This window comes from Apostichopus japonicus, chromosome 2, assembly GCF_037975245.1.
Source record: "Apostichopus japonicus isolate 1M-3 chromosome 2, ASM3797524v1, whole genome shotgun sequence".
NCBI classification, from domain to species: Eukaryota; Metazoa; Echinodermata; class Holothuroidea; order Aspidochirotida; family Stichopodidae; genus Apostichopus; species Apostichopus japonicus.
The window spans coordinates 8,162,809-8,182,528 of record NC_092562.1 but is presented as its reverse complement, the minus strand read 5'-3'; the positions used below and the strand labels follow the sequence as shown (position 1 = coordinate 8,182,528).

General features: G+C 38.9%; 1 protein-coding gene across 4 annotated transcripts in view; it reads right to left on the bottom strand.

Annotated features, from left to right (window-relative positions):
- Positions 1–19,720, bottom strand: part of LOC139976764 (adhesion G-protein coupled receptor G2-like) — an 88,058-nt gene that overhangs the window by 34,281 nt on the left and 34,057 nt on the right. The window contains exons 9-10 of one of the 4 annotated variants that reach the window (XR_011796253.1): positions 19,211–19,280; positions 16,850–18,656 (exon numbers count right to left, since the gene is read on the bottom strand). The exons of the other annotated variants lie outside the window; for them this stretch is intronic. The gene's annotated coding sequence lies outside the window, so the exon portion shown is untranslated. The remainder of the gene's footprint in view (positions 1–16,849; positions 18,657–19,210; positions 19,281–19,720) is intronic. 4 annotated transcript variants of the gene reach the window in all.

The window sequence follows — 19,720 nt, the reverse complement described above, 5'->3', positions numbered from 1 at the left end:
CTCTAAGAAGAATGCTGAGACACTGAAAAATGATGAAAATTGCAAACAATTACCACTTCCCTTTATCCGATCATCTATTCATTAGCTGTATTGCCATTCTAATGTGGCATCTTCACTGCAAAAATCAGCTAGCAATTGTAAAAGTAGGCATTTTAAAGGGAAACAGACATTTTCCCAGATACAGTATCACATAAGCTCTACCCACATTAGTGGGTTGAGCACTCACTTGCAAGACTTGAGCTAATAAAATTTGTGCACACTCTGCCAAAGAAAGGCCCCTAAATTTTTAGTGGGCCAAGATGTTCTCAAAATAGTTAGGTCTAATTGTACCGACCAGGTATTAACCAACAAATAGATAACAAGTTTGGCTACAATCCTACTTACAGTTGTGGAGTTCTTGCAATGTAAAGAAAATGTGGGCCCCACAAATTTTGGCCCAAAGAATGTGTCCCAAAATGCACTTGAGGCGGAAAAAATTGGCCCCACCCAGCCAATAAAATGGGCCTGGAAATATGTTAGGCCCAGATGGTCCCAAATAAATTAGACCTACATGTACCAGAGCTATTAACCAACAACTGTATGCGTAGTTTGTTTATAATCTGACTTAAGGTTGAGGAGTTATTGCAATGTAAAGATTTTTACATTTGACCCCATAACCTCATTAATATTCGAATCCACATCAAAAACGATAGGGCACATCTTCTCACTATAATACATCTACATAGCAAGTATGACAAATATCCATCACTACTGCCAAACACACGCCAACCTGACTCCATAGGTTTCTTTGCTTCCAGCAAGGAACCAAAAAGCATACATGTACAGTATCTCTTCACATCACTAACAGGTAAAGTAACATCACTAAAAAAGCACTGGGGATAAACATTGCATGTGTTCATTTGAAAGTGACTTTAGGATATAAATGGTAAACATATGCAGCCTTGACGTATAAATCAGTTCACGGGTTGTTTACAGTATTACCATATATATGAGGCCTGATAGCCTATATATATATATATATATACTGTAGATTGTAACCTTCAGTGTATGTATGCTCCTATAGTATAGGGCAAGTCGGGTTTGGTTGAATGCGTACTGAACAAGTATCTGGGGGACCAACCAAAATTAGCAGATGGGTACCTGGTAGCAAATTTATGGACCTTTCCTCTCACTAGATGACCTGCCCTTGTGGAGAATGAGAACCATACATTTTGCTATTGTTGTTGTAAGAGTATTTCTATCAAGCACGGTTGTAATTGAATGGTGCAGTACATGATATTGGGCATGCGCATACAGTGGTGATATCATTTGTGTATAAGTTATTCTGCAGTTTTGATGATGTTCAGGCACTTAGCTGACGTAACTGACGACACTGACAGCAAAAATTCCATCGTGCGCGCGCGCCCTCCATGTTTGCCACGGTGGCACTGAAAACTACACCCGACCAAGGGCAACAGTTGCTGTCATGCCCTTTTTGTTTTGCTGTCGGTGCCCCGGTCGCGAATATTTTTTTCCCAAACTGAACTGACACTAACATTTTTCCTCGATTCTGATTGGCTCTCAGCGTGCATGTCAATCGTCAAACAGCGAACAAGTCAAAAGACTCAGACATATCGTCAAATGCCTTTTTCGTGTACACTCACTGGCTGGCACACACTCGCTCGCCGTGGCCACTGCATATTCGACTAGGCGCATCATATGCCCGGTCATCGTTCAGTGCTGTACATTCCGAGTAGTACACTAAGTTACACTATAGAGTAACCCAACAATCTTGGGGAGAGTTTGTTGATTCGACCCGTGCAAGAACCTTGCTCTTCAACCTTTTTGCTTTCAAAAGTGTCTTTAAATCAATGGGACTTCTCCAATTAGTTAACTGTATGCGAGGGAATTCATGCAGTAAAATCCAATTGACTCTGTACTGACTCCCGAGGTTGCTCACAAACTTCATGGAGCATTCCCTCCATTTGTAAACATACAGCAAAGACATCATTTAAAATCTAATATTACCATTTATCACAGGGAATGGGTAGAGCTGATGCAGTACGTAATGTGTTTTAATAGCTCATTCATAAACATGTTGAGTTAACTATTCATTTCTAAACCAAGTTAGAAAGTTGGTTGAACATCCATATCCTTGGTTATGCTCAGGCAAGCCCTAAACAGTCAAGTATAGTACTAGCAGACCAAGTAGACTACTAGCACTAACACACATATGGAAATCCCTGTCTGAACTTTTGTAAGCTCTTTATTCTGAGTATGTGCTATAAAAATCCATCAGGTATTGACAAAAGACCCCTTTAGAGCTGATAAGAACAAAATCAAATCACAATACACGATTATCTGGATTTGGTAGAAACATGTTTGCCGACAAAGCATTTTAATTAATGGTATTCGTATAAGCTGAATTAGTATGTGTAGTGAATATACATTGATGACTTAGAATTCATCATTAGAATCGTTGGAAATTGCCTTAATTAGTTCAATTAAGATTACTTGTAAGTTATCTGATATTGTATCATTGCATATAATCCATCATTGGTATGATATATATGTCTGTCTTGGTATAATGAAAGTTTCCAGAAAGGTCTGTGTGAACAACTATCATCTATCTAGTTCTAAGCTTAAGTTCTTTGACACTGAACTCTGAATATATTTTTGATCATCATTTCGGCTCTTAGAGAAATAGAGAACGAAGGATTTTAAAAGTTCACCATGTGTTCTGTAGTGTTGCGTAGCATGCGAGCATAATAACGTGGGGTCCAGGGGCCCGCCTTAGGGCCCGGTGGGGTCAAGGGGTGAAACCCTTGTGGGGTCCAGGGGCGAAGGCCCCCGAAAAAATTGGTATTTTTGCGTGTCTGGCGATAAAAAAAATTCGCAGTTGAGGATGCAAAATACTGACAACTTTTTTAATTTAAATTGTCACGAAACCGATGAAAATTTTAAATGACATGTTAGAGTAGCTATATTATGTTATAAAATGAAAAGAGATTTAATCTGTCTTACAATCATTATAAAGTTTAACTTACAAAACTTCCGACATTATGAAACAAACATCGTTCGGCAAAAGCCCCGCTTCTAGACTGCCTCATAATGAATAGCATGCACTATACATACATCGGTTTACAAACTGCAGTGTTTAACCCCACTTAATGACTACGGTAGGCTACATGTGCTGCAATTTTTTCCAGGTACCTTGCCAAATAACTGTGAGCTCATCCCCTGTCTAACACCTGTTTGTTAAAAACATTTGGCACGTTTCTAAGGAACTTTTCATGGAGTGAACTGTTTTGGCTCCACTCTAGAATTAATTAGGTCAGTCAGTTAAGGATTGGTAAAGTTATGCGAAGTATTATCTTAGACGTTCAAGAAAAGTAGGTAAAATATCCCTGTAACATTTAGGTAAGTAAAACATCTCAAGCCAACCTTGACATGAACAAAACAATCTATTCCCCCATGAAACACGAGACACAGTCCATACCATACATGCATAGCACGATATCAAGGGCCCTATAGCAATGGCCATCTTTTTGAAAGTAAACCTTGTAATGACATGTTTTGGGCCACTTGGCATGATTAACTAAATGCTAAATATTGTTTCCATGTTCTTGTAGAACATCAACTTCGCAAAATGCAATTAGTTGTGTTTATGAAGTTACTTGAGATCCGTTAGGCTATTTGCTATACACTTAACTATGGTAGGATATTAGTTTTTCCGTATTTTTGGAAATTCTAGAAATTACTCAAAATGTGGAATGGCAATATTGTTCAAAAAATTTCCCGCAAGGCTGATTTATTGCAGCAACCTTCCTGCGCTGGGCCGTGGGTGTCCGTGTGACCCGTATACCCTGAAGTGTACGAAACTTGCCATTGACATTGCCCTTGTGAGTGGGTTGGGAACACATCATTACATGTGATATTGTGACTAAAATTGCGAGCACGCTCGCCTAATATTTTCTTTTGTTTCTGAAACTTCTCTTCTGAAATTTTCCTTTTTGTTTTTTTACAGATGTACTTTTTTTTCCCTTATTTTTCGTCCCGTTTTTTTGTCTTTTCTCTATTTTCTTTTCCCGATTTTTTTTCTCCAGCCAAGCTGGAATTCCCGCGAGCATCGCAGATTTCCCGCGAACCTGGTTCAGAAAGTTTGCAAGGTTTTCCAGCCCTGGACTGTTCTGTCTATATTAGTGATTCATTCAGATTGATTTCTAAGAGTACCAAACTGTCACAGATGGTACCCCATCTTAAGGTAAGCCTCGCAAATCTAACCGCCGGTTCCGGGCCGGCGGAAATCTCGCACCCCTTGCTCATTATGCATGTGCATATTGTTCCCATGGTTGAATGCACACAAGCTGGTTGCCAGCCGGAGTAATGAGCACAGCGTCCTGACAACACAAGGCTGGTTATTGTTCACAAACAATGAGCAAACTTGGCCAAGTGACCGGATTAACTTTTAGTCAGGTGGCTTAGCAAATTTAACGTCACCGGCCCGACAAAAGTACCAAATTTGGCATGAAGTTTCTTTTCGACCTATCTATTTAAGATGGCGGCCAAAATCCAAGATGGCAGCCAGAAAAAAAAGGAAATGTCATATATCTGGCTGTAAAAATAAAAAAATGAGCAAATGAGGGGTCAATTCAAGTGTTTCTGGGGTTTGCTGAAACAGATGATGGTCATGGCATGTTGCTTTGGCCACCCATTTTCAAGATGGCGGCCAAAATCCAAGATGGCTGCCAGAAAAAAAGGAAATGTCATATATCTGGCTGCAAAAATAAAAAATGAACAAATGAGGGGTCAATTCAGGTGTTTCCGGGTCAATGAAACAGATGATGGTCATGACACATTGCTTGGGTCACCCATTTCTAAGATGGCTGCCAATATGACAGAAAACACAATTGTTGTCACTGTTAAATGTTAGTGGAAGTGTAGACTTGACTTTGAAGATTCTGATTCCTTCTAATTAGTATTGAAAATCCAACCACCAGACTGACTTTTAGTCGATGCAGTTTGAAAATTAGACAGATTTACTATAACGTAATGTTTTTGTGACGTCAAGGGGGGAAGCAAAGGATAATGCAAAATTTACATTTTCAAAAAGTTTGAAGAATATAAAGATGCAGGCATTTCATTGACTTAAAAGAAAACATTAACTTGAACATTTCACCTATGGAGGAAGAAAAATCAGCAATTACTGTATAAACTCAATAGCGACATTCATTTCGTTTCCCTCTTGACGTCAACGGACCCGGATATTTAGGTAACACAAAACGAAATGAGTTTGAAACTCAAAATTGGGGTTATGAAATACACTCTTATCATCTATGTAAGTTTCAAATCAATCCGCTGCACTCAAGGTGACCTTCAAAAATGTAAGTTTACACTTCCACTGACCTTTAAGTACATACTGAAAGTATTCAGGAGTTCTGTCTACAATTTTAAATACGATGTTTCTTTACCGGACAGTTTACAGTCGTTGTACACTATTTGGATGAACATGTGCATCGACAAAGAGATGTGCAAGGCAGAATTGCCTTGCTGTATTTGCGTGTGTGCTTTTCACATGCAAAGAAAACGGACACAGACCAAAGGCAACAGAACCAAAGACAACCCCAGTCTGTATAACAACCACCAAAAACCCAACTGAAACCCACAAACAGAAATCTCTCACTAACCCACATAAGTATATAACGTAGCATTTAAAGTGAAGTGTAAAGGACACGGAGCCAAAGGCCAACAGAACCAAAACAATAAATCACTACAAACCAGCCCAAAAAAGCCAACTGCAAACCACAAACAGAAAACCCCCCACAAACCCATATATTATGTAACGACCACACAAACCCCCACACCTGACAACTAACTCACTCCAAATTTCATCCGGAACGCCGTCCCGATAGTAGACGACGGGCTTGCGCCAGCGTCTACGAAAGGCAGTGTCGGGAAGCCGTGCATGGTCCGCCTCCATGCGCAACTTATGTCACTTTGCACGAGTGAGACGACCGCCTCGGCCCTTCAGACGTCCCCATAAAAAAATAGGCCGCATCTGCTGTTCCAGATATGTCTCCTGATGATAGCGGCAAACAACAACAGCAGATCCCTAACCCGGGTTGGGCACACAGAGGGCAACAACCCACACAAAAAATCACTACTAATGGCCCACAGTGTGCAACCAATAACACCAATAACGAAGGCGTGAAACCATCATTCCCACACCAACCGGACAAAGGGACACTCCAGCAAAAGGTGTTGCAGAGTCTCGATGGCCTCACAGCCCACATGGGGACAAATCCCATTACCTAGTCGCCACCTAACTAGACAAAAATAGTTAGTGATGAGGACCCCATGTGCAATCCTCCATGCCAAGTCCCGGAGACGGCTATCTAGTGACTTACAACACACAGACCGTCACACATCTGGAGTGATGGCAGTTTGGCCACCCGACGGGCACACAGGCGCGGGCATTGAACATAACATAGAGGGAGCCCCGTTCAGCAGAACATCTGGCCCACCCTCCTCTTTGATTCTACGAAGTGAGTCACCAATCTGAGTATACACCCCCGAAGGGCGTGTCGCATTTGGCCGGTTATTGGAAAAGGATCCGGGCCAGTGGTGGCCAAAAAGAAACCCACACCAGAACCTAACAAAAAAGGCAAAGGGAAAAGAAGGATTCACAAACGCAACGAACACACCTATCAAAGGGAGAAAGCGCAGTTTATATGGTAGGTGGACCAAACCAAGCCCACCGGTCAAGGGGGTCTTTTACAGACCGATCCTTTTGACAAGGTTTGGTTTGCGCTTTCTCCAAATGAAATAAACAATGATCCTGTCCAATTGCACCAAGACATGATCCGGTGCAGCGTTCATCGTACCAGGATACCAAAGGAGAGGAACAATAAAACGATTAACAACTGTAAACTTCCCAGGGAGGGAGAGCCACCTTCGACTAATAGTGTTGAGCCGTGCCCCACATGATCAGCCTTCTCGGCCCAAGTTTACCCTGATCATGACATCTGACCAAGTAGCATCGAACGGGAGGGATTGGCCGCGCCAACCTCCTAAACGCAGCCCTTTGGTCTTGGACTTGTTAAGTCTGGCACCAGTAGCCTCTTGGAAGGTGGACAAAACCTTCGATAAAGGCTTGAAGGAGGCGAGGTCCGACCAAATACAAGTGACGTCACCGGCATATTGCACGCTTGTAACTCTAGCCCCACCCGGTACATTGAAGTGTCGAAAACCTAAGCATCTGTCCAGCGAGGTAATAAGCGTTTTGCTGAAGAGAACATACAACAACGGGGAGAGGGGAAAACCCTGACGGACTCCCCTTCGAATTAGGAAGGGACTAGAAGTTAATTCTTTAACTGTGACCATGCTAGTGACGTTCTTAAAAAGTAACGAGACCCAACGAATAAACACTGAGTTCAATTCGAAGGACTCTAAGGTTCTGAACAGAAAGTCGTGATATACCATGTGAAAGGCCTTCTCCTGGTCCAAGGAGACCAGTGCACATGGCAAATTACGAACTTTAACAAACACGATCAGGCCTCTTATCAACCAGAGGTTATGTTGAATACACTTGCCTCCCACAGCACAAGTCCGGAGAGGACCTACAATATCCGGCATCACATCCGCTTAGCGATTTCCTTATGCTTTGTCCAGGATTTTGTAGTCCACATTTAACAGCGTTATTGGACGCCTATTAGGGTCCAAAGGGTCTCCCGACTTAAGGAGGAGAACAATATTTCCAACCCGCTGTGTTTGGCTCATGTAATTCAACTGGAAAGACGTAGCGAACACGTCTCTCAAGTCCCCACCGAGAACCTCCCAGAAGGTCCTATAGAACTCAGCAGGGAGGCCATCGGGACCAGGGGACTTCCCCTTCTTCATTGCTGCTACCGCTGTCCAGAGCTCACCAACGGAAAGATTCGAACCCAAGCTATCGTTTTTACTCCAAGGGGGGGGGGGGGCCTTGTATATCCAAGACAACAAGTCTAACTGGAGATCCTCGCTATCAGCAGCCCTGGAGTACAAATTCGAAAAGAACGAACTAAATACTTCAGATGACTAGTGACCTGACTTAGCGTGTGTTGTTAGCAGAATTGGCATTGGGTTTATGAAGGGTGCACAATCGTACAAAATCTCCCAATGAGTCGGTATTCACATCTGGTCGGGTTTCCCTCAAGTTACCCTATTATATAGTTGACTTAAAGTATTCAGTCTTATATGACACTCGTAACTCAGTCCCATATAATAACGGGCTTGCGACAGTGTCTATCCACGGTCGATCACACCTCAAAGTTCCCCAATAAGTCCTTAGTGGCTTTCTGAGCCAAAGTGACACAATTAGAATACCTGCCATAACATATAGTCAGGGTACTAGCCCGGTTTCATTTACACGTTTGAGGACGAAAGGTTTAATGGTCCCGATCAGTAAAGGGCAAAGGGGGTCTGGGGAATGTATATATACAAAATTTCCTTTTTTCCAGGCGGCCATCTTGGATTCTGGCCGCCATCTTGGAAGTTGGTTACCCAAGCAACATGCCATGGCCATCATCTGTTTCAGTGACCCCGGAAACACCTTAATTGACCCCTCATTTGTTCATCTCCGATTTTTACAGCCAGATATATGACATTTCCTTTTTTTCTGGCGGCCATCTTGGATTTTGGCCGCCATCTTGGAAAATCGGAGCCGATCAAGTGGGTTCCACGGGATAAAATCAATAGATAGGTCGAAAAGAAACTCCATGCCAAATTTGGTACTTTTGTCCAGCCAGTAACGTTAAGCCTGAAAATTGTTGCTAAGCCACCTGACTATTTTGCGGTTTTGACAGTCAATAGAGCGGTAGTTTATGTTGCAAAGTGACTTATACACTCAAATCCGCCATTACCAAATGTCCGAGACTCAGTACTTTATATAATTCTTGCAAATCTTCGTGTTCAAACCTCACAAATATATAATTTCTTGGTCTCTTATGAACAATTGTGAAACTCCGCCACTCGAGAGTTCGATAAAAACAGCCTTCACCTGGGCTTATACATTATGAGCCTTGTTCAACGAGTGGTATGTAACTATGAATTAAAAACTGAATCAGCCATTGCATTAAATATATGCCTCCAAGAACTTCAGAAAACCCATATTGACAAACCAAAATTTAAGCAAAACAACAGTTAAGCATGTTAAAGAGAGAACATCGACCGTAACGTTGATCTCTGAAGCTAACTGCGACACAATTTCAGCGAATAAACAGATGGTTAGGCTTGATTTACCCATTGACTTAGTGTGTTAGGCTGCCATGTGGTTAGAGATATAAGTTATTATTCGGTGGAAATTTTAATGCAAGCTAATCTGCGATACAGTTTCAGTTTATTTTTTCCACGTCGTATTGCATTGTTTGAAGCAGAGAACCTTCAAGCTGCTGTATAGCTCAGCCCCGGTATGATAAGGACATGTGTAATCGACAAACTTTTCCAGAAACGTAATGGTAATACACCCCCCCCCCCCACCCCACCCTTCCGTAAAAACCTGACCAATTGCTCTACATCCCCAATGCAGTGATACATGATATTGAAAAGGGATGTCTACGATCTAGCTGGCTAAAAAAAAGTACAGCTTCGCTGGAGTGCGAAAATGCCCTACAGTCAACCGATTTTTTTTCCACTTAGCTAGGTAGTTTAGGTCCTGTTCTATACAACCATGGAGCTATCTGTTATAGCTCCATGATACAACTTAGTAGGATCATGGAGCTATAACAGATAGCTCCATGGTAGGATTATGCTAAAGCCTTCCCGTATGTTAGGCTCTGGTTCGCGCTTATGTGCACGTGTACAAGAAGTAAGATGATTTCAGTTTTTTAGATTTTTAAATCTTAAAAATTCCGGAAACTTGTCCTTGCAAAAAGGCAACGAAAGTTTTTGTTCCTACTTGGCCGACCGGGAAAATAAGAAAGATAGCATTTTAGATTCCTGCAGTGTAAATTCACATTTCCTTACTTATTTTTCACAGAAGTTTTGCTTCTGCAATAGGATAAAATACCTATATATATATATATATATATATATATATATATATATATATATATATATATATATATATATATATATATATATATATATATATATATATATATATATATATATATATATATATATATAAATATCTTTTTGAAACGTTTGAATACCTTTAGACTTAGCTATGATGTTTTGTTCAACTCACTATTGTGTTCAAATCGGCTTAGTAAAAACTTGACCGTGGCTGTGAATGTAACTGTATAGCGTGGAGGGTGGTTTGGAGAGAATGTGCACTCAAGTGTGACTCATTATCTGCTTGTGGCTGTGCTCATTATAGCAGCGGAAAAATTCACCGGCCCGGACAGGGCGGTTAGATTTTCGAGACTTCCCTAAAGTAGTTGAATCTTGTGTTTAGTTTTGGGGTTGTTTTATATGCTATGTCCATATACTGTGTGTAGGCTTTTGTAACTCTATTAGGATATATTCCCTTTATGAGGTTAGAAGTTCATACAATCTTTTGGCATAAGTTTCTTTCTGTGTAGCAATGGACCATTACATGACTGTTGTAATCAATCACTCAGATTTTCCAACACAGTTGATAGTTTAATTGTATTTTCTGCTCATATTTGTATTCCCCTGTGAATCGAAGTGGTTACATCTTTGTGGTATTAACTGGTTAAAGGCTAGTTTGTTTACTATTGATATTCCTTGAAGACTCTGACTGGTTTTCTACAGTATTACAAAATTGCTGTCTGTACTGATTTGTTGTGAATGCTAGAATCTAAAGCAGTATAGTATTGTTTTTCCGTACATTGAAGTATAAGTGATATATTTATCTTTGTTTAAAGTGATATATATATACCATATTGTACTTTGAGAATCAACTTTGTGTATCACAATTTGATGACAGTTTGCATAACACAATCATACAAGTGGTTACTGTTCGTGAGTTTTTTTCAAACGATAAATACTATTACTACAGCCGATTATAATTTGGATACTTTATGTATTAATGCATGACTTGGCGATATTAGCACAACACGAGTAGACCCCAACTATGACGTCCTAGCCTATGGATGCTATGAACTTGGATTCCAAGTACCTTGCATTGGATGAAGTACCGAACAAGACTTCCAATACATTATATCTGTACTGTATAATACAGCACAATGTTTTATCGCAGACCTATATAGAGGCCTAAGCTTTTTCTAATATTGACGTTAGGCTACAAAAGGTAATGTAGCACACAACCGGCCTACTGCAGCCATAGGGCAGAATATAAGACTAATATTCTGCTCTAAGACTGTAGCCTACATAGCCTAACCTAGCTATAGGACTATGCCTAGGTCTGCTCTTGATACCCGTACGTGTCTTGTGACTGGCACACATCAACAAACTGTACTTTTTCTCCAGTGTAAATCCCGAATAACGTACCTTGGGTTTTGCTTGGTTGCAGCTTATTGCAAGCCAACAGTACCGTTAAAAGGAATCTTGACGTAACATCGAAGTTACCAAACATGGTGTTATTAGTGTAACTCAGTCAACTTTCGAGCATCGATATTGCTGTAGTTAAATAGCCTTGTTAAGATTTGCACTGGCCAGCCAGCATACGTCGCGTATGCAACGATAATAGTTGTGATCCAACAGAAAATGTCTGACAAAATAGTTCCTTTTACGCATTAAGGTGCTATTTGTACTCAGTGGCTAGCCACACTTTGAGGAAGTTCGTGTTCTATTGAATAAGGAAGTGAGATCGACATGTCCTTGTAAGTCACGCTTCACAACCTCAATTTTTGTTAATTCTACTGCAAAGAACTAAAAAGGGGAGAATGACGTCGTTGGACGCATAGTGTGGTGTCAAAGTTCTGTCACGTGACCCTAGACACAAACTGCAAACAGCACGACTGGATGCTCCTAAATGTGAGAGTGTGAAATGGCTTACTTACTATGCCCACTTACTGCCTAATTACTTAATCAGCTTCTTTTGTATCCATTTATCACAATCTAAGCTTCCTTTTTATTCTTTCGCACGAACCTAGAAATAATGGAAAAAATATGTTTCAGTGGGATCAAGTAAAGTTCTGAGTGCAAGGATCATACATTTACTTCTGCACATGTACGAATCAGCCGCACGAACTAAAGACCCATGATATTTTTAGGGAAGTCCATAGGGAAGTCTCATTACCCCCAACATCCACTGTGTGACCCTCAGTGACGCAAAGCAATTCCAACAAATTCTAGGCTCATCGTATTTTCTTTAAAAAAAAAGGCTGAGGAAGCTTATTTTTCATTTTCAACCTAATATAGTGTTGTTGTAAAAATAAAGTAGCTTAAACTTTGTATCCAAACCACTGATACTTGAATTAGGCCATATTTTGCGTTATTATCGGTCGTGATTTACTTTCACATTTTCACAGTTGTCCGACATCTAATGAGTTCCTGGGGCACCATACACATTGGGCCCCAATGGACCAGCAGGAACTATAAGAAGGGAAACATTGTTTCGTTGTTAAATTTGTAAATTGACATTACCATTCATGACTGTTTACAGAAATGCGAGCACGTATTTTCTTGATCATTTTAACACCTGTTATAATTGGATCTTTGAAGATGTTTAATCTCGAAATTTCAAACATTTAATACTTTAATTTGCCATTGAATTGTAATCGCGGCTATTTATTTGGAAATTTTCACAAATACGTAAAAGTTGCCATTGTTTCATCGAAATAGTTGACTTTTTATGTTGAAAATTCGAAAAAGGAAATCGCAAATGCATGGAAGTATATAATAAATGAAGCAAAAAAGTTGATAATTCTCATAAAGACCCAGTGTAATGCATGGCATCAATAATATGACTGAAAAGTTATCATGGTAGCAACACGGATAATAAAGGGCGCCCTAAAAAACTTGGAAAGACATCAACTTGCTCGAGTCTGTAATGTTCAGTGGCATATTTAAATCGAGTTCAATGTTTCATAGAACCATGTCCTCGTTTGAGTAAACAGTAGACGATGGTCAATATACCTTGGTAATATAAGATCTCTAGTAAACAATTCGATATAATCACGACATAGTTAATACTAAGATATAATTCATTTCATTATTTCTTGACAACTTTGAGACTTCAACAAAGTGTTCATTCATACAAGTACTTCCAACAACCGATTTTGCAATATTTTACTTTACCAGAGTATTTGGTTAAGAGATAAACCGAAACACTGAAAAAAAGAAGGGCCCACCAATATTGCATTAGTTTCATAGACAAATTCGAGCACATTTTCTTTAAGAATATCGAGATAGCTAATCCACCTACGTAGATGCGTAAACACCTAAGTTGATTGTTATATTTTCATCGCTAAACTAATCCATACGTAGTTAAGAGGGATAGACTAATGGCTGCCAGTAAGAGTGGCGTATGTTATCAGACTTAACAACTCTACATGAGCTATTTCTCTATATCGCTTATATGTGTAACTTGTGTGATATTATATAGCCTATTTGAATAGCTCGCAGGGATTCGGAAGCGCTGATTTATGATTCTTAATCTTCGAAAGTTGATTTGCATTGTTTTGTTAGTCAAATCTTTTGGATGTTCCATCATTATAAATTTATAGACAGTCATGATGACAGATGTTTGTAAACAATGTAACTCAATATATTCACCTATATTGTGCTTTATGCTTGGTAGGCTATATAGATCCCCTTTTGTAATTCAGGACATTAACCGTGTAGAGTTGACGGAGGTTGAAGGTAATCGCGTTGTAACAAGATAAATTCAATAGTAATGCTTGGCTGAACATCACCCTTAATTGGTATGCAGTTCCAAAGAATATGAGTAATGACCAGTGGAATTCATAAACTTGGTTGCTCTGATGATCCCATTAAGTTACAATCCTATTGTTTCATACATAAGTCAAAGATTTAGGTCAATACAGGTGAACGTCTGAATACGTACTTGAAATAGAAATGATACGTTAAATATGCTAATTGAGAATGTGTCCGAAATCACTGCCCCTGCTGGCTCTCTGTAATCACTCTAAACCGATTCACTAGAATATTTAATAGAGTGACTTTCGTGCATTGAAGTTTTACATTTTGCTAAAAGTGAATTTATCGACTAGTAACAATTATGAACCACCGCTGTTCTGGTTTTATCAGCTCTGCTATTATAACAGTTATGACGTTGTTAGTCTTACATTTTCCTGAGCAGACGAACACTATACTGTAGCTTGCATTTTTGGACTAGCTGGAGACCTTACCTTGGGTGTAGAGCTGTAAACTCCGTTACTGCTGGATATTGCTGCTACATTGCTGAGTAATTTATCACTCAGTATCAAGACTAATTCAACATTGTTTCATCGTAAAACGAAAGTTGAAAAAACAAAACAAGCACAGATATTATGTAAAGAAACTAGGTGAAACAATGGAGATATCCAGGTTTACTTTGTTTGTATTCAAATCTGAGTAAGTAGTCAAATAAGGTTTGTATAAATGCTAACACGTACGTCGGACATATTTTTAATGTGCATCATGCACAAATATATACAGTTTATGGAAAGCTATTATCAGAAGATTACATATACTCAAACAACTGTTCTAGCTATGAAATTTCTGTGATGAACTGATACTACACCCCCTCTCCACATCCCATTCCCTCTAGTAGCATTCATTTAACAGTAGACAGTAAATTAAGATTTAACGTTCAAACTCTCCAATAGCCCTAATCACAACAACTTGCACACTGTTCAATAGTCACTTCCGTGTTCATGGTTGGAATGATCAATTTAAAGTTTTGGCATGAAGCTTGGTAACCGTATTTTCATTTTCACTTCCTCCAATCACACATTTTAAATGCACAACATACATTCTATGGAAAGTTATTATCAAATGATTACATACACAATAGCTTTTGAAACTATTGTTTGTTGTTATGAACTGATAATACTGCCCAGCCCCATCTACTAGCATTCTATAACAACTAACAGTAAACATGAATATATAATGTTGAACCACTCAATTACACCTTCATCACATCAATCAATTTGTAATGCACTGTTAAATATGAAAATAGTAAACAAAAAAGGAGTGTAAAAGTGAAGTCAAAGTTTATATGAGAAAACCCTCTAACCTGCCTTATTCTTCTAGCATTAATTACAGTAAAAAATAAGATATATATGTAAAAGTACTGTTCAATAAGAACATAATAGTAATAAAACCAAGAAGCTGTAAAATCAACAATAACTGATAATAGGAAAACCTCAAACCTTGTAATAATCTCTGTGTATATCTGACTATTTACATCAGCTGAACCAGGGTACATGGTTTTGTTATTGAAGTGAAAGGAATAAAGTATTGCTGTATGCTGATGATGCTACTTACTCTTGCAATGATTGATTAAACGAAAGTTGAAAGAACAAAACTAACACAGACATCCTGTAAAGAAACTAGATTCAACAACGGAGATATCCAGTTTACTTTGCTTGTGTTCAAATTGGAGTAAATAGTAGTAAAATAACGTTGTATATATGCTAATGCTTACGTCGGACATACTTTAAATGTGCAAAATGCACAAAATGATACAGTCTATGGAAAGTTATTATCAGAAGATTACATATAATCAAACAGCTGTTCTAGCTATTAATTTTCTGTGATGAACTGATACTACACCCCCTCTCTCCCTCCCATCACCTCTAGTAGCATTCATTAACAACAGACAGTAGTTTAAGATTGAACATTCAAACTCTCCAATATCCCCATTGCAACAACTTGCACAATGTTCAATAGTTACTTTCGTGTTCATGATTGGGATGATAAATTGAAAGGTTTGGCTTGAAGCTTGACAACCGTATTTTCCGTCATTTTCGAATGACTACTTATTCTGATGATTTTGATGCTACTTACTCTTGTGATGATGGATGCTATATGTAGTTAAACATCTCTAAAATATCTGAGGCTGTAAAATTGTGAATAAATTCCTCACTTAGCATTACTGCTTATGTAATGCTTATGTAATATTTTATATTTACCAGTAGGGTCTCGTTAGGTGTTATATTTGACTCAAAATGGAAATGGTTTCTGTACTTAATTATATTTTTGTCCTGAAGCTTTGAAGTCTTTTAGTTTGGTTTGTTATGGATCATTCTCATGGTGGTCTAAATAATTGGTGAAAGCAGTTGATCTCTTGCAGTATGTTTCTTAATTACTTTCTTCTCTCTGACTGATCTTGTAGTTTTATCAATAATGCTAAGAATCGTCCATGCTGTAGCTCCTCTATGAGCCTCCTCTCTATATCAAGATTGCTTAGAATCTTCCAAGCTGTAGCTCCTCTATGCCGAGCAGAGCCTGTCACAATCACACCATTGCCAGTAGAGTTTGAAATTCTACTGACCAGGTATAATCAAGCACTAATAGTCACTTCTGGGAAGATCACTTTAGCATACCTCCATTTGGTTACCCTATTTTTATTTCCATTCCTTCTTTGTAACCATACTCCCAACCAGGATATTTTATATAAGTTGTGTTTCTAACACAGACTTTAATAACGTCATTAGTATTAACCCAAAACTTTTTGCATGGTAAACTGTCCTCCTAATTATTCAAAGACATAGAGTAGAGTTCCTTAAAATAGCCTTGTGTGTCTTGACATGGTTTAAAAGGCAAAAATTGTATATTGCAGTTGGATTTGAGCTAATAATTTTTGAATTTCTAGCATTTGTTTTTTGGGAGCATTTGTTAATGGCTATCCTTGTGACATGGAAATCAAGACTTTTTTAACATATTTCATTTGAGTTACAGCCATGTCTCTGCTTTTCTGGAATTTTGAAAGGACTGCTTTTTCTTGCTCTAAAACATTTCATTTACATGAGGCAACACTAACTCACTTAAAAGTGATTTCTTCAACACAATATTGTCAACCTTGATATTTGAGTATTCATAACTTTCTATTGAATGTGAAGAAAGTGCAGTCATCGTCGTCGTCGTCGTCGTCGTCGTCATCATCATCATCAATCACTATTTATAAAGCGCTGATATTTTGGAACACTTCAAAAACCATTGAATGAGAAAGGTTATAAGCTGTTTCTTGGAACTGTTCAGTGTGTGGAAATGTCTGAGATTATGTGGCATGGAATTCCATAAATGAGGGTCAATTCTAAAAAATGCATGACCACCGTTAAACTTAAATTTGAAGCAAGGCTCAATAAGGAGTTTAGCATGTTGACAGCGGAGAGAATGAGTGGCTTGTAAGGGGAGATGAGATCACACCAATATTGAGATGTTTGCCCATCCAAGGGCCTTCCAAGTTAGCAAAAGAATTAGGTAGTTGATTCTTTGTTGCATCGGAAGCTAGTGAAGGTGATATAGTGCTGAGGAGATATGCTCAGGTTTTCTAATGTTAAGAATAACTCTAGCTGAACTTGTTTGGACAACCTGTAGCTTGTGTATTAAACCAGCCAGCTATTAGACAGCATTACAAAAATCTAGACGAGATGTGACAAAGGCATGAACAATGAATGTTTCAGCAGTTCTGGTATCAAGTGACTTCCTTATGGCATTGATTTTCTGCAAGTGATGGTATGCTGCCCCGTAGATTGATGACACATGAATGATACCCAGGTCACGTACAGATGATGAGTTCTCAACAACATCACACCCCACTTGGATTTTAGAGACCTGGACCCACTCCTTGAAGTATGGAAGAGTTAAAACAAGTAGACCAGTCTTGTCATCATTCAGTTTGGGGTGGCTAACTTTCATCCATAAACATAGGTTCTGAAATACAACCCCTCAATTGGTGCTGAATGAAAATCATGTTCACCACTGTTGGTATCTAAGTCGAAGAACATCAACAATTGGGTGGCATCCGCATACCTATGAACACCTATATGTTGTGATTCTTGCATATAGCTGCTAAAAGGGAGAGTAAATTGTAAACAGCTTTTGTCCCAGCAAATACCCTTGGGGAACGCCAAACGTTAGCAATGTTGGTTGCGATGAAACCTTCTTCATCAACACTTGTCATCAACATACACTACAAAATTACAGCTCTAGTAAGTGTAAAACTATGATAACGAGGGCTCCATTTAACAAAGCAACTGAACATGCAGAATATGAAGGTAAAAAATGCAAGAAATGTCAACTCTGCAGTTTTTACTTGATTTAATAGGAGACAAAATCGATTCCAAAGGATTTATTCTGTTGCAGATGTCGATGGATTGTCCATGCTATCCATAGGTATGTTAGATTGACTACTTGACCCGAGCTGTGTCTGTCTGGTAACCTTCGTTTGCGTAGAGTCCGTTCTACAAAATATTCCTTTAAATGCAGGATTGGCCACACACAATAAGAGGAACATTAAGATGCCTTGAATTGAGATGAAGAAACAGTAGAGATAATCAAATATCAGAGTTTTGGTATCGACGGCAGCAAAAAATCCGAAAATCCAAGACAGACCGAGTACGAACCAGAAGAGAATTGCATGGCGGACTCGCTTGATGATCTCATTACGTTTGGCGTTTTCAGCTGTTTTACTGACCATGAGAGGGCGGCAGATGATTTTACGAATCACCCAGATGAAGATGATGAAATTAAACACAAACATGGCACCCACTTCCGTCAGAAAACCAAAGTAGAGTGCATAACCAGGATGGATAAAGCAGCTTTGGTGAGGGAAAATAAATTTAAAGCAAAAAGAAGCAAAACAAAAATAATAGGATTAAGATAATATTTATCATATGTAACACTTATCAATATGTCATGATGTCAATATGTATCGTAATGGAAATGTTTCAGCAACCTGTGGTATAAAATGGATTTTGTGCACGTTTGTCGTAATTTGGAAAAATACATCACAATCAGGAAAATACATTCTTTACCAGTTCTTTGTATTTTGACAAAATTAGTAACGCCACGTATCCCAACCCCAACACCCTCTTCCACCGTCACTGCCACCACTACTGATCCAACACCCTTCCTGAAGTGGAATGATTGAGGCTTTAGCTAGTAAATTTAATTGTGTAGGTCATTACATGCTAAGTAAAAGGGGACAAAAATACTTTGATTAACCTCCACCTCTTGGATCAACTCTATGAAAAAAAAACTGGTAGCAACGAGCACCCTCGGTAAATATCATCACTATAACCATGTGGCTTACACTAACCTTCGTAATAGAAAGAAGAGAGAGGCTGAAAAAGTCAAAACATCTGAGACTTACTAGCTCGCAGATTGGAAATCAGTGCTATTGTCGAGGAACACCACAAGAAGAGCACAAGCAGCCGGTAATCCTGATGGTAACAACAAACCAGAATGCAAATATGCATTGTGGATTTAATAATTTAACATTAGCAGTTTTCTTCATGAAAGTAACGTAATGTATAGTGAGGATGTACATGTTTAGAAGGGTTTTACGATTTGACCTCTTATGACCCCAAAAGACGTTTGACCTCCACCAAAAACAATAGGCTTCTTTACTCAACGTGGTATATCTATACACAGCCCCAAGCTTTCAGTATTGGGATATCGTGATTACAAGGGTTTCACAATTTGATCCTTGCCCTCCACTAAAAGCAATAGGCTTCTTTCACACAATGCGGTACACCCTACACAGCAAATACAAGGTGTGCCCATGATTTCCTTCTTGAGATATCGTGTTTACAAGGTTTTTTTACAGTTTGGTCCCTTGGTGACCCCAAATAACCTTTGACCTCCACCCAAAACAATACAC